Below are 16,444 nucleotides of genomic sequence, written 5' to 3' on the forward strand. Positions count from 1 at the left end.
GAGCAAGGCTGGTGAGGAAGACACTAATTGCAGAACTTTGGTCTCAAACAAATACAATTTTTACTCCAAAAACAAAAGCCTTATTCATTTACATTTTTGCAAGATCAGAAGGGAAGATGACTTGACAACTCAGAGCACTGGGAACAGGGTACATGTCCTTCACCTCAAGATCATTGCTTCAGATACAGCAAAGGGGTCAAATCTTACATACTCTTATGCATGTGAGTAGTTCTATTAAACTCAATGTGATTATTCATATAAGCAAAGTGACTCATGCATAAGTATTAGCTAGGCTTGCAATGGCTGAAAACCATTATTCTATGGCTGTTTGGTGATTTACATGTAATGAGCTGGTGATCTCAGTCAGCTCTTAAAGGACAGCTGTTACTACCACAAAAGATACCATCACAATGGACACTAATTTGCATCCTTATTGGCAGTCTCAGCAAAGAAACCTAACTACTGAACAGTCATGGTGAATGGAGGATACTTTCACCCTTAGAACTGGTTCCTCCAGAGGAGGGAAGAGCCAGGAGGGTTGGGTAGTTTTCACTGCTGCTGTCCAGGGTGTACGTATATTGTGGAAAGATTTTGTATGCATTTTGTGGACCTCATGTCCCCAAAGCTGTCAAACAGACCAAGTTCAAAACTGGAATATTTTTAAAATGTAGTCTAAAAAAGACAAAGTTTCCTTTCCTAAGAGTTCTCTTCCCCCCCCCCCCCCCCTTTACATCTTCATCTCAATCATGGAAAGGTTTGTCTTTTGCTGTGACAGGAAGAGAGTGAGATTCTCGTATGCAATGTTCTTGTAGCTGTATTGGTCCCAGGATACTACAGAGACAAGGTAGCTTTTATTAGACCAACTTCTGAGAGAGAGAGAGAGAGAGAGAACTTCTGTTGGTGTTCAGAAGTTAGTCTGATAAAAATCTTACCTCACCCACTTTATCCCCATAGATTATTGGTTATACTTAGGCTAAGGGACAGGGGAAGAGGTTATTTCCACATCTTTTCTGTTAATTAGACAATGCATGCACTTAGGAATACTTCAAACCACATAAGGACCAACTCACTTGTATCAAACCATATGTTGTGGGAGCAAGCAATATATATGCAAGAAGCAAACACCAATGGAAACCTGCAACATCTTCACTGACTGCTCTCAGTATAAACGTAGAATTTGGCTGTAATGTAAGTGATACAACAAATGCTTTCATACTTTGAAGGGGAGCTGGCTGAAGTCGACCAAATTTGACAAAGCTTTTTTTTGAAAACTCAGGTTTGTTGGGGAAAAAGCACAACCAAGTATTGAGGTTTTTCTACCAGTTGTACTTTGATGTCCAGTTCTCAGCCACATGATTATCTCAGTATTTTCTGATCAAATGGGACCACATATACATTAGTCTTTCCTGTGTCTGCTATTATAAGTCTATAGATCCTGCCTGGGATTTTTTGGTTTATTCTGACACCAGAGGGAGATCTGATTGGTGCACAGCATTTTGAGGAGTTAATTAACGAAGTCTACTGAACTCCCAACTCAAAACTCAGCTTTCCGAAATGCAAATTAAACCGGCAGCATCTTAATGGTTAACGTGCGGGGAAAAAATGGCGAGTTCAATGAGCCCAAGCAGAGATTCATTAAATACTCTGCTGTGAGCTAAAAATACTAGAATAAAAGTCTCTTTGTAGTAAATTACCATCATTTTCTAAACACAGAGCTAGCATTATGGGCTGTTAGCAACCGTAGTTCATGCCAGACTAGGCTTTTCTAAAATGCTGCGATTAAAAAACCACCACACACAATATATTCATTGACAGAGGTTTCTTTAAAAAAAATAAAATAAAAATATGCTGATTCAGACGCAAAAGCAAATTTTAACTGATGTCACTCAGCACTGCAATATTTTCCTCTTCACGTTCTACCTACAAGCTCTAAATCTTTATTTCTACCCACTAAAAAGATGAAAAAGCGCCACAGACCTTGCAATTGACAAGCACCATAAATTCTGTATAATGTTAATTCTGTATCTGGAAACCATGCAGCCCTTATGTATTCCATTCCTTTCATTCACTTAGAACAGGACAACAGGCCAGTCAATCAGTTTGGATATCCTGGTTCATTTACAAGCAGCAAACCCAGCTAAATTGAAACTGAACTGGTGAATTATACACTTAGCAGTCTGATTCTGTTCTGTCACAATGGTGACAATTACACAGAAATCAATAAAAGAACAGGAGTACTTGTGGCACCTTAGAGACTAACAAATTTATTAGAGCATAAGCTTTCGTGGACTACAGCCCACTGTGGTCCACGAAATCTTATGCTCTAATAAATTTGTTAGTCTCTAAGGTGCCACAAGTACTCCTGTTCTTTTTGCGGATACACAGACTAACACGGCTGCTACTCTGAAACAGAAATCAATGGAGTTTCACTAGTATAAAATAAATGAGACCGCAATCTTGCTCAAGTTAATACATTACTTTTTAGTAAACAAAATTACTCAGTCCCAAAATACAAAGGGTCTTCTAATACAAAGGAAATTCTATGTTCAGTGATGTGGTTGCATGACTAAACAACCCCACAATCAGGCCCCAATTTTGCCAACAAAACACTTACACACGTGCTTAACTTTAAATTCATGGAAAGTCCCACTGACTAACATGACTACTCGTGTGCACAAAGTTTGTAGGATCGGGACTCCACATTTCCCCAGTAATTCTTATGAAGGAATCCAATATAGTGTTTTCCCTCATGTCCTCACCCCAATCACTGAAGCAGCAGTCCTGTTTTCTGGATTTAAAAATGACTGGCTATTTCTCTCTTGCCCAAGTACCTGGATTAAGATTCCAAATGTGTTTTTTCCCCATGCTACCACGGGCCTTTTTTCAGCAGAAGGACATTTTTAATGTGAAATCTAGGAGAAAGAGAGGCAGAGAAAGTAGTAAGCCGGCCTAGTGAAATGAAAAACGTAATTCCCTGCAGACTACCTGCCTTCCTGATAGACTGATGGGCTTTTCCTGTCAATTTGCTGGATCCAATGAGTGGGTTGGAGAGGAGGGAGGGTGCATGTAGTATAACTTCCTATTACACACACACAAGGACTGGATCATGCCACTGAGATTGTCAGCATACATTTATTGTAGAAGGCACACCACCATCTGATACCATGCATTCATTTAAAAAAAAAAATCCAGTTTTTGACAGACTTATCTTTTCATTTGATGCTTTGCTTCATGAAGATGATAGTTTGTTTTATATCACGAACCCGATTGTGAAAGTCAATAACGTTATTGCTGATCTACACTGGTGTAAGTGACAGAAGAATCAGGCCCCTAGACTACAAAGCTCTTTGAGGCAGAAACAATGTCTAAAGCACAATGTCCATCGGGGATGGTATAAAAGCGATAGCGTATATTAAGCTTCAATACATTATATTTTTTCCCCACTCATTTTTTTTCCAGAAAGCTTATTAAACTGACATCACCATTGTCTTTACTTAAGTAATTATGGGGCTCAAAAAGTACATAAATATTGTCCTCTGGTGTATGCATTTATTAGGCCTATAGTTTATTTTCAATGCTTCTCTTTTCCTCCAAATGAAAAAAAACTCATTCCCATATACACGCTGAATTTTAGTTTCTGTGAGTTTTATATTGCATTTGGCTTTAAAGTTATATTCTGCTTTACACTTGAGGCTGATACTGTCCTTTCATAGATTCATAGATTATAGGACTGGAAGGGACCTCGAGAGGTCATCGAGTCCAGTCCCCTGCCCGCATGGCAGGACCAAATACTGTCTAGACCATCCCTGATAGACATTTATCTAACCTACTCTTAAATATCTCCAGAGACGGAGATTCCACAACCTCCCTAGGCAATTTGTTCCAGTGTTTAACCACCCTGACAGTTAGGAATTTTTTCCTAATGTCCAACCTAGACCTCCCTTGCTGCAGTTTAAACCCATTGTTTCTGGTTCTATCCTTAGAGGCTAAGGTGAACAAGTTCTCTCCCTCCTCCTTATGACACCCTTTTAGATACCTTAACTCACATCCCTTTGTATTGGGTAGTTAGGGAGTAAAGATGGGTGTGTGTGAAAGTAGAATGAATTATATTGTAAAAGTAGAATGGACTAAAGAAATGTGGTATGTTGAGATAAAGTTGACAGGAATAGAAACATTAAGGTATTGAACAATGGGTCCACTTAAGCTGATGGTGGGACAGGAGATCGGTAAGAGTTAATAAGGAAATAAGATGTGTGTGTCTAGCTCCAGGTAAACTTATCAGTTCTGCTTCCTTTGTCATCTTGTTATGTTCACGCCCTTATCTGTATAAATAAGGTAGTTTGGGCCTTGCATGGCACTCACATTATCTGGGTGTACTAGCAGAGCACTTTTGCTAATAAAACAGAGTGGTCTGACAAATTGTGAGTCCTGAGTCTGACTTTGACAGGCGTTACGTGTGAAGTGACATCACTGGTAGCATGATTTTACTGTTCTAAAGGAAGAATATTTCATTCTTCTCTCTGTGAAAATGTTGATTTTCTTTTTAAATACCTAAAATAGCTCCGAAGTTCAGTGTACACCTCTTAAAGTCAATGATAGGGGATTAACTATTTGAAGGAAAAAGACTCTCAAAGTCTGTGCTACATATTCCCTTCCCCTTGAGGCCCTAAAAAAGCTTAATCATCCATTGTACACACAGGAGAGATTTCAGTTTTATTTTCAAACATTTTAATATTAGTAACCTAAAAAACCCCACAAGGCCAAACTTAGGCAGCGTGTAGTCCTTCCTACACAGGCCACCAAACATAACATAATATTAAGCAAGATCTGTCAGTTTCTGTGCCCTGAGACTCTTTACTACAATCTCATTTATTAGAGTAGCAAACCTAAAATCTCTTTGGTAAAATAGATTTATTAGTAGATCATTAGCCTTGAAACTATGGTACAAAAGGTCAAACCACAAACAAAGGCTCCAAACCTCCAAATACAAAGACAAGTAACTTTACACATAAGAGTAAACTTATTATGTTGGTCTTGATCAGAACATCTGACTTTCTCCAGTTTAAACGTTAATTTCCATAGAGTTGACAAATCTGTGCTGTAGCCCCACAATTTGTTCTATTTGTATAAATGCAAATCAATGTCTTTGGGTACATCTACACTGCACTAAGAGACCCACCGCCTGAGTTAGAGGACTTGGACTCGTGGGACTCAGGCTGCAGGGTTAAAAATTGCTGTGTAGACATTAGGGCTCTGAGACCCTTCCCCATTGGGGCTGCAGGCTGTTTTATTGCAGTGCAGATATTCCCTTTGAGGCTTCAGGAACCACAGCATAAAGAACAAAAACATCTTTGTCTGATGAACAAGACAAACATTTTAGCAGATGTGAATTACAAACTAGTTAAAAAAAATTCTGCACCTTGCTTATGAGATGTACAAGTCAAAAATATGATTTCTCTTCAAAAGATGGTTAAGCATAGTGGGCCAGATTCTGTTCAGTCATATCAGCATTACTCTGCATTTACACTGAGATCAGAATCTGATCAACTATGTAAACACTACACTCAGGAGGGGGAAAAAAAGTTACATAATACTCCCTGCAATATTAAAAAAAAAAAATCCAGCATATTTTTCTGTTATGAAAAGTAACAGCTGATCCTCCTCTGAGGAAACCACGATGTCCTCCCACAGATAAGTGATGTAATTCAGAGACACTGTGTGGGAAGCTGAGATCATCTTTTAGCACAAGATGGCTATTTTAAAGCTGCAACTTTGATATTACCATCTAACCTCATTAATTAGGAAAAGTCTTAGCCACTCGCAAGGTGGAACATTCACATGCAATTTACCCCTCCTTTCCCATGCCCATTAAATAAGACCATGTCTACCCCATCACTTTTGTTGGTATAACTTTTTTCAAACCCCTGAGTGACACAAGCAGCCCCCTGTGCAACATAAGTTACACAGACAGCACTTGTCCACACTGGCGCTTCTATGTCAGCGGGAGAGCTGTGCCGCTGTAAGGTTGCTAGTGTAGACATGGTCTAAGTCCAGCGATAAAATAATGACAAACCACATAACCTTTGCACAAAGCCCACAAGTTGGCTATGGAGCTTTTTCTGCAACCAAATACTGCAAACCTTATTCAGTTGGACTACTCACAAGAATAAAAATTACTCATGAATGACTTGTGAAGGTAAAGAGCATGGGATCAGGTTTTCAACTTGCAGCTTTATGCATCAGCCCTTGGTTGCACTTGTAATGTAATCTAGTTCATACAATTTCAAAAAGGGAAGATCTCTCCTTTGCACCAGATACCCAACAGACTTAATTTAACTTGTGAAAGTGCTACATAAATATACGATCCCATATGAATGTTTTAAATAAACAACAACATATCAGGTGGCATGCTTATAAAGACATTAACATATCCTTACCCTAGGGAGAAAGCTATCAGCCAGAAAGTAGAGCTTTTCCATTTGCACAAACTGACAGTTAGGGACTGGTTCTCCAAGAGGTAGAGACCAGGAAGAGCTCCATACTATGCAAGATAGTGCCTTTTATAGCCATCTTTGAGTCCTCTGCGTTGAGGCAAGAGAAAAGCACCCAAGAAATTAAAGTAGATCACCTGAAAAAATTCTTCAGTTTGTGTGTCATTGACAGAAGCTTCTCTTCTAGTACACAAGAGTTTTGGCCATGTTTATTAAAAGGCTTGCCAAAAATATAGATGTATACATTTTTATTTTTTAAGGACCATTTATCAAAGTATTTACATATTGGATGGAGATTCCAGTGCTTTTGTGACTGAGCACGTTGGGGGAAGGGGTATCTACCCTATAATGCACCGTTAGCTAAAATAGATGGAAATAGACAGACACTTCCCCACTACAAAACCACCTCTGAAAGCTTGTTCTGCAGATTTGGACCAGAAAGCTTTGATTTTTGACAAGCTTTCTGACAATTAATACCATGGCAACATATAAGATTGTTTAGACAACACATGTTCTAATAGCAATAAGACATATTCAGAGCACCTTTAATACAAATTTAAACTGTTGGTTAGACCAATGCACAGGGTAAAGAAGCTAAATATTCAGACTTTGGTAAGACTGCAGTTAGTAGTCATTTGATTAGACACACCGACTGCTTCAATCACATCTCATCCTTAAGTTGTAGATCAAGATGCCCCAAAATCATCTTAAGCTATTTTCAAAAACACAAGACACAGTGTATAACCTCCACTTTGAAAGCCTCTCCTTATTTTGGGTGGGAGAGGAGCCCACAAACACCACACAGCCTATTATCTCAGATTCCCTCACATCAATTCGAACAAAAAACATTAGCTAAAATGCTTTGAATTATTCTCCAGCTACTCACAGAAGGAAACTCACTTATTTGTTATAAAAAAAAAAAAAAAAACCAACACATGCCTACTAAGTCCAACAAGACAGAGAAACATGATATTAAAACAAATCATCCAAGCACTTACCAGTACCTCTTTATTCTTCCTCTATTTCCACAAAGTATGCAAGGGGGTGAAAAAAGCCAGTCTTTTTAAAATAAAGATGAAATCCACAGAGTTCAAGAGTATCCTTCAAACCACAGCAACTCATAGGCTCTGACTGCCTCTCCTGTGTGTTCGTTTACTTAAGCACTCGGTAATGCCTGCTGACTGAAACGGGGGCTGGCTCAGAGTTACGCAATCTAGGAAAACACTTCACTGCCAATACACCATTGGCTGAAATCAGAGCTCACATCTCCCTTACCCCTCTACAAATTAATTGGTGGCCCCAAAAGGAAGAAAAGGAAGTAGAAGATGTAGAATACAGTTTTTAAACACAAGCCTGATCCCTAGCAATTCTTCTGGATTTGCGCCTCAGAGACTGTTCTATTTCTTGTCAGTCTTACATAACTGTATTGATACAGCCTATACTGGGGGGGGGTGTTAAATCAGCACTTATTAACCAAATTAGCTTTCCTCACCTCCCACATCAAAAACAATTCCCTAATATAGTCCCTACAAACACAGCAACAATGGAAACTCCTCAGGGTACATCTACACCAGAATCACTGCAGCTGTGCCACTGTGGTTTAGATGCTACAGCTATGGAAGGAGTTAGGTGGTAGCTAGGTCAACAGAAGAAATCTTTCGTCTATCTAGCGGTGTCTACTCTGGGCTTAGGCCGTCTTAATTACATCACACAGGGCCTGAAACTTTTCATAGCCCTGAGCAATGTAGTTAAGTTAACCTAATTTTGCAGTGTAGACCAGCCTGTAGGCATTGCCAATCCTGTTTTAAACTAGATACATTTGGACCTTTACCTGTTCTAAAGGCACGTATAGATGCCACTTGTGTCTATCCACTTTCAGACACCAGACACTGCTAGCCAGCTGCTTCTTACGGGCTCACTCCCATAGCATATCAGGTTCTGATCTCATCTCTTAGGGCTTGTCTACACCACACAGATTTTAGCGACAAGGCTGTGTCACTTGTGTAAAGTTAGCGTGTGTAAACGCTCTTTGTTGGCACTTTTGCCAACAAAATACTTCCAGCCTGGTGAGCGGCGTTAGCTTTGTCAGCAGAAGAGCGCTCCTGATGACAAAGCCGCGTTCACACTGCCACTTGTGTCGGTAAAACTATTGAATTTCACGGGGCGGGGGGAGAGGGCTTTTTTAAGTACCCGTGAAGCAACTCCTGTTGAATTAATAGACTTGATTCATTATTGTCTTACATCTCAAGTGATTATTAACACCTGAGCAAAGTAAGTGCAAGACACTGCCAACCAAATCAGAATGGTAGCCCCTACCATTCAACACTCACTTGGTTATCGCTTTGCCCATGTGTAAATGGCTAGACATGATGCAAAGTTGGGGGGAGATTCAGACCCAATGAGTTAGACCAGATTTGCACTAGGGTAATAGAGATCAGACTTTGGCCCAACTTTTCTTATCTGTTTGGGAAAACAGTCCAACTTTCTTTCCTGATGAAATATAATCTTTCATTGATTGTTATAAATCCATCTACCTCTGGCAGGAGGAGACATGGGGAAAAAAATCCAATTCCATTTTCAAATGATCTCATAGGTTCATCATTATCCTCAGAAGAAGATTTATACAATGTTTTTGTGTGATTTAGTTAAAAAACCAAAATAGCATCAGGACTGCCTCTAGTGTGGATGCTGCTATATGGTACAAAGGTACCTTATAATGGTACAGCTAAACACACCTTTAAACTGATGTAATTTCATGTACATTAAGGAGTTGTACAGCTTTAACAGTACCAGTTTCAAACTGATATAGTTAAAGCAGTACAAAACCTGTGTTTAGACCAGCCCTTTGATTAATTTGGCACTCATGAAAGCAAGACCATTGGCAGCACTAGTTGGAGCCAAGCATAGTGCAATTCTGTTGTGCAACTCCACTCCCCAGATAATACCAGCCCTCACTTTTCACACTCCTGTCCTGTTTATATTCTGAACCTTTCCCTGAGCAGAGATGCTGCTAACTGGGCCAGGATCTGTGAATTGTTTGCAATGTGGACAATGGAGAATCTCCCCACAAGATCTCTGCCATTTCTGTGGAGTGGATCCTAACTGCAGAGAAAGGTTCTTACCTGGACACTGAATAGCTCTCCCAGATATACACCCTTGCTGTTTTGACTCCATTGCTTTGCCACCTGGCTCAGGCTGAATTTCCCCCTCCCCTCCCCCCATTTGCTTTTGTGGTTTGTGTGACCAATTGAGAATAGGAGCTTTCATTTTATGAGTAGCAAGTTTCTAGCCATCATGGTCGTAAGAAAACCTTGAATATCTGAACCAAGAGTAAACCAATACAGTTCTCTCCCCTTGTGTGCAGACAGCAGGAAAACAATAGTTCCAAAAGGTATGAACTCTACTTATCCCACCATTAATCTCATTGAGCTATTAACTCTAAAACCCAATGATAAACTGTTTCACTGCTGAGCATGTTAGCAGATGGATGGACAAGGAGTGGAACAAAGCCCATGGGGCAGGAATTGGGAGTTGCTGCAGAGAAGGAAATGGAGAAGGAAGGGGGGAAAAAAAAAAAAAAAATGATGACTGAGAGGAATGAGAATGGAGAAGGAAATGAAAGAAAGGGCAGAATTTGCACTGGCCCTGAAGGAGAACACATTCACATGGAGCGATACTGACAGCAACAATAAGGTACAGAAATAACCATAATGACTAAAGTTTAGGATGGGATTTTCTACAGCTCTGCACACTTACCCAGTATGCACTGAAGTCAATGGTAAAACTCCCATTGAAGCCAATGATTGTAGTCTTGCAGAGTTAGGCCAACGCTTAGTCAGAACTTCTGACAGTCCCACCTTTAATTACTACATAAAAGTCCTGCTCCACCCTTGCTCTTTGTGAACTCCTCCCGGTGACACCAGTGGAAGTGCCTCTGTACATCAAAGCTAGTGTTTCATCCTAAGTTATACCCCACCCACAGACAATAGCTAAAAATGGAGTATGGCCCTCTCCACTGAATGCGTTTGATACTTCGGTCTTGGAAACATCCATGGCTGTTTTGGCACCCTAGAAGAGCTCAGATGACCTGACTGCTCATGGGGTAGGCACCTGGAGATTCCCCTTACCAAAACACTACAGTGAGAGAGAGAGAGAGAAAGTGTATTTCCAGTAGGAGCCAGATATCCCCACCACTCCGTTCATACATTAGTATCTAAAGTGGGAGATTATCGGTTCACAACATGAACCACTCGCCAACCACATACCCTCCTCCAATTCACTCTCCTTTTGTAGATGGCCACAAACATACATCTCCCCCAGTATGTAAACCAAAGAACTGCTCTCCTCAATCCCACCTTCGGCAACAGGCAACATTTCTCCATTAATCTTCTACATACAATCCAAACCACCATCCACCCTTTCTCTACAGACTACCAGCATACTTACTCATTTGCCCTCCACATGCAAGTGCAGGACCTATTTATCCATATAAACTCTAGATATATACCATGATCTTGACCGCACATTGCAGGCCACAGAGTGCCCAGCTCTCTACAGAAGGCGATTAAGTTTCTATTGCTACTAGCTATCCATATGTAGGTTACATCCTACATAACTGGGTCACAGTGTGGAGAGGTCTGAATGCATAGCTAAAATTGTTGTCCACGTTTCTTTGAATATTTACATATTTAATATTCTACCATTCATATATTTTCTAAGATTGTTCTAACACTGTGTGCATGTACTCACATAGAAGTATGCCTCCAGAGAGCAATAAAAATGGACTTCTTTACAGAGGTGGCCTTCTGATAATCAAAGTATTTGTCTCTCAAGGCAAGACATTACTTAACCAGGATGGTCTCTAGTACAACATCCACTGTGCCTATATAATGCGCAATTATTTAACTAGTGAAGACTAAATTGCATATTGAAGTTACCAAGTTAACAGACCACCATTCCATGGCAACCCATTGACTCCAACAAATTACAAACAGCACTGTACCTATGTTTTAAATGTTTCCCTCAATTATTTATCTTCTCCTTTTCTATTAAGGAGAAGAGAAGAACTGCTGTGCCTCTGATTCTGTAATCTCATCTGTCCTTTACCTCTATTGCCTTATGGGCAACTCACTTATGTACCACATGTATAGAAAAATGACACTATTTCCCACCCTTCTAATCTGATTTGGATAAGAAGTTTGCTACCTATAGGAATATATAGGCCACTGAATTCTAGAGGATGCAGCAACCACTTGTTCACCTATACACAATGTCTAGCCATATCCAAATACAAGAAATTACCAAACAGTAGCAAGAAAATCTTAGAGGATTCTAATCCCTAAATTATATTATACACTCAGGACAAAAATCCAGTCTTGTTTTCAGATGCAAATTGAGATTCAGTAATGTAGAGTTGGTTCCACTCCCCTAATGCTTTAGTGCAGCCAAGCTTGAAAATATTCAAAAATGTGAATTGTTTAAGCATTTCTGTGGTAACTTAGAATGAAAAATGAGCCCAAAAAATACTGCTTGCATAGGGTGCAAATCTTCTAGCATCTAACAGCTACGAGAACAGAATCCAGTTCTGAAAACTGAATAAGAATTTCTCTTTGTTAAACCAGTTACATACAACTTTTTGTGCACTTTTACAACTGAATTTAGGGTTTCAAGTGGGAATTGACAATCCAGGTCTTTCTTATACTGTGAACTTTTACTCAGGGATGCCAAGCGAAGTGACCAGCTTCTCAAATGACACACACAGCACCCCGATTATGCCAGGCCATATCCCAGCTAGGATCTCATGCATCCAACAATTCATCCTCCTGGAAATTCATCCCCCTGGCCACCAGCGGTGCAGTGATGTTTGCCAAGTAGACAGCTGATTCTCTTGCTGCTCCCCCTGTTCACTTGTAGCCAGAACTCAAGAGGTAGCAACCAAGTGAAGAGACAGCACTGGCCCCACTCAGGATCCCCCTTCACCGATATACAGATCAGACACCAGTGCTCCATCTCCAATTACAGTCAATGATAGGAAAAAAAATTCATGGTTACCTTCCACGTGCAATTCAAGCCACCAAGCCACTAAGGCACAAATCTAGACTTATCCCAGAAGTGTATGGGACAGCTGATAACACTCAACATTCCATGGCCAGATACTCCAGGTTCCCCACCGACCATCTAGGGAGACCGGGTCCCTGCATTTGTGTAGTTGGTGGGAAGGCCTCTCCAGATGCTTTCCTGTTTTCAAAGGTTTGTTTACCCTTTACTGACTGAAGAGTACTCATTTCATTTAGAGTGAAATAATGCAATCATCAAAAGTGAGTATTTTTTGTTCCAACAAAATGACTTTTTTTTTAAAATAATCATGTTCTCAATCCACTAATCCCATTGCTGTTCCTTCACTTGTCTTCATGGATGTGTGGGTGGGAAGAGCAAGTCAGAAAATGCTTACTACAGAATGGAGGGACATTTTAGGCAACAGTACACTAGGATGTTGAGGTCCACTGTATTAGAGAACTCTTTTCCTAATGAGCCCAAATGAGGGCCAAATTCTGCTCCCATTACCAATGTAAGTATAAAGCATTACACTGCATAAATCCAAAATTTTAACAGAATTTAACATCAGGATTTCTCTCTTTGAAAATAATGTAAGTCCCTACTCAGTCCATTGAACTCACTGGGAGTTTCGCCTTAGTTAAGATTTCAAGATTTGACCTAGACACCAGTAAATTTTAAGAACTCTGAGCTTGAAATCAGTCCTTTTCATGAGAATAGCTGATCATGTTGCAAATGTAGTCCCAGTGAAGAACCTAACGCAAACAGGTTTGTCCAAATGCTTCCTCCACCTCACCTTGGCCTTCAGAATAAAAAAAGGTGTTGCAGTGGTCAAATAAATACCTTTTTCAAACATCTAATACATGACACTTCACACCACCATAGGTTACAAATTATGTTACCCATAGAAAGTTTTCAGGTGTGGCCCTAGTGAATAGTTAAACTTGGAAGGATTTGATTTTTAATTGGTAAATATTGTCAACATCAATTTCACCATATACACAAACTGCAAAAATATTTCCATCTATAATAATAATCAATATACACAGATAGAAAAATACTGCTTGAGAACTGAGTTTGATTTAAGGATATTTACTTCGTATAGTTTGACATTGATGTTGACATTTTGTATTAGCGGTTATAAAGCTTTAACTTTTTGAATTTTAGTGTCTACTGTCTTTAAAAATAATTGTAGTCTGACACCCCCCGACCACCACAATTTTGCACAACTGTGAAAGTTTACATAGATAAAAATAGAAAAAATGCTTAAAAATAAAAATCCATATTATCCATCAAAATTATAAAAAATAAAAATCAAATTCTTATCTTATTCTGCCACGCCTAAGGATAGTTCACTAGATTATTGGTCCACTGAGACATGATTTAAGTCTCAAGGTGGCTAAATTTGACAGCCCTGATGGATATCCACTTGTATCACAAAAAGTTACCTCAAAGCCTTAACTCAAGAGAGACCAAGGCATATTACAGGTTAGGACTGCCGTTTATCAGCAGAGATGTGTGGTGAAGTTTGTGACGAACCTGCCAACACTAAATCTGGCCCAGTGATGTTAAAATATTGGTAGCACAAGGCATTGCTGCCACGATTCCCTCTTTGCTGGTGATAGAACTCAGTGTCCTAGGGAGACTTTTGCTGGGAGACGGGGGTTGCCAATGACTGGGAAATGTATACATTCCCCTCACACATTTAAAGAAAAAAATGCTCTCATAACCAAGGACCAGGCAACACTACTAAGCAAACATTAAGGTGCTTTGACGGACATGATTACACTATGCTTCTGAAAACTGCACTAAGTATAAATTGATAGAACACCAGGGTTTCCAAGTTGTATACTTGGAAAGGCTGGGGAGTAGATCTTGTAGGGTAGTTTGGGGGAGGTTTCTCCTCCTAGGAATTAATTCATTTAAAAAAAAAAAAAAAAAAAAAAAGTCAGCCATTTATTGCAATCTGATCCACTCCAAGGACAAGAAACAGGCTCTTGAGGAATAAATTTTGATAAACCACCTCTGTCAGAGATAATTTAGCATCATTGACAGTTGAATAGAAATGTTTCATTTCAATTTACATATCAAACACTAACAGCTGTTCACTTTGAACACATTTGCATCTTTATTCACTATTCACAAACATTTGTGCAAAACTGTTCACAAAATGCCTACTCTTATGAAAACTAATATTCACTCATAAAAAATAAGAACTGCCATACTAGCTTAGACCAATGAACCATCTAGCCCGGTATCTTGTCTTCTGACAGTGAACAGGACAATTATCGAGTGATCCATCCCATCATCCACTCCCAGCTTCTGCCACTCAGAGCTATGGACAACCAGAGCATGGGGCTGCATCTCTGACCATCTTGGCTAATAGCCATTGATGAACCTATCCTCCATGAACATATCTAATTATTTGTAAGTTACACTTTCACAATAAAGAGATTGCACTACAGTACTTGTGTGAGGTGAACTGAAAAATACAATTTCTTTTATTTTTACGGAGCAAATATTTGTAATCGAACATATAAAGTGAGCACTGTACACTTAGTATTCTGTGTTGTAACTGAAATCAATAAATTTCAAAATGTAAAAAACATCCACAAATATTTAATAAATTTCAATTGATACTTTATTGTTTAACACTGCAATTATGATTAATTTTTTTAGTTAACATGAATTAACTGCGATTAAATCAACAGCCCTAAATAAGTTTGTTTTGTTTTTTAAATGAGTGCAGTACAGCACATTTAAATTATTGCATGGGGAAAAAAATAGAAGGGGTAAGAACCATTCCTATTGAGACCTAGCCTACACAGTGTTTGCACTGGTAAAAACAATTTGGTTAGAATAATTTGTTTTCCTTAAATGGTATAGTTATAGTGGTATAACTGTATATTTGATGTCGTTATCCTGATACAAAGGTCCCTTATACTGGTGTAGTTTATTCCCCTTCCTGTATGGGGAATAAACGTTACTGATAAACACATATTCCACTTTACCTACACCAGGGAACCTTGTGGGTAGACAAAGCCTTCATTGCAAGCATTTTGTCTATAATGGCAGGCATTTTCAGGTTTACAAATCCTTCCACCTCCCCTCCTCACAAAAATGGTTGGGGGGGGGGGGGCAGTGTTCCAAGTACTGCAACTCAATTAGAGCATGATGTATATTGCCCTGTACTTTGTTGAACAAAGTGGCAACAACCAGAGCAATTTCCAGACATACCACTAACTCAGAAAACTCACTCTGGAGAATGGTTTAAAAACAGTGGCTCTCAAAGCTGTGGTCTATGGAACAATAGCGGCCCACTGAGCTGCTTCTGTTACAATGGAAAAGGAACAGTCAGGTCCTCAAACAGGGTGCTTCCTGATACTTGGAGCCCAGTCCAGGATTCTTGTTTTCCCCAAAAGCTTTTAAAAATCAAAATAAACCCACAGCACCTCTCTGCATGCTGTCTGGTGCTCCTGTCTTTGTTGCTTTTCTTCTGTGTACATTTCAATGTAAAGACGACACAAACCGCAGAGGTAGAAAATAAACAGGAGCAGAACTAAGCTGTTGAGTGATCCAGAGAGATTAAAGCAGTGGGGATTGCAGGTTACCAGGGGAAATGCAGTACTGTAAACAGAGTCACATTAAAACAAGTTTATCTTCCTTCTGTTTGGCCTTCAGACTATCTAAACAGTACGTTTTGTTCATAAACAGGTTTTATAGTGACCACAAGAAAGGTGTGGGGATCAGTATAGGATTGGGTAGGGAGATAGTCCACAAAGGACCTATGTTTAGGAAGTGAGCCACAGTGTGGAAAGAGTTGTAGAACAGAGTTGTCAGCTCAGGTATGAAATAAGTCATTAATCAGGTCTCATTTAATGCCCAATATGAGATTTGGT

At 39.5% G+C, this 16,444-nt stretch overlaps 1 protein-coding gene across 2 annotated transcripts in view; it reads right to left on the reverse strand.

Moving 5' to 3' along the window:
• PELI1 (pellino E3 ubiquitin protein ligase 1) overlaps window positions 1-16,444 on the reverse strand; it is a 63,174-nt gene that overhangs the window by 23,123 nt on the left and 23,607 nt on the right. Inside the window, exon 1 of one of the 2 annotated variants that reach the window (XM_034764203.1) lies at window positions 7,490-7,603. The exons of the other annotated variant lie outside the window; for it this stretch is intronic. The gene's annotated coding sequence lies outside the window, so the exon portion shown is untranslated. Of the gene's footprint in view, window positions 1-7,489; window positions 7,604-16,444 lie in introns of those variants that run through there. 2 annotated transcript variants of the gene reach the window in all.

This window comes from Trachemys scripta, chromosome 3 (genome assembly GCF_013100865.1).
Source record: "Trachemys scripta elegans isolate TJP31775 chromosome 3, CAS_Tse_1.0, whole genome shotgun sequence".
NCBI lineage: Eukaryota > Metazoa > Chordata > Testudines > Emydidae > Trachemys > Trachemys scripta.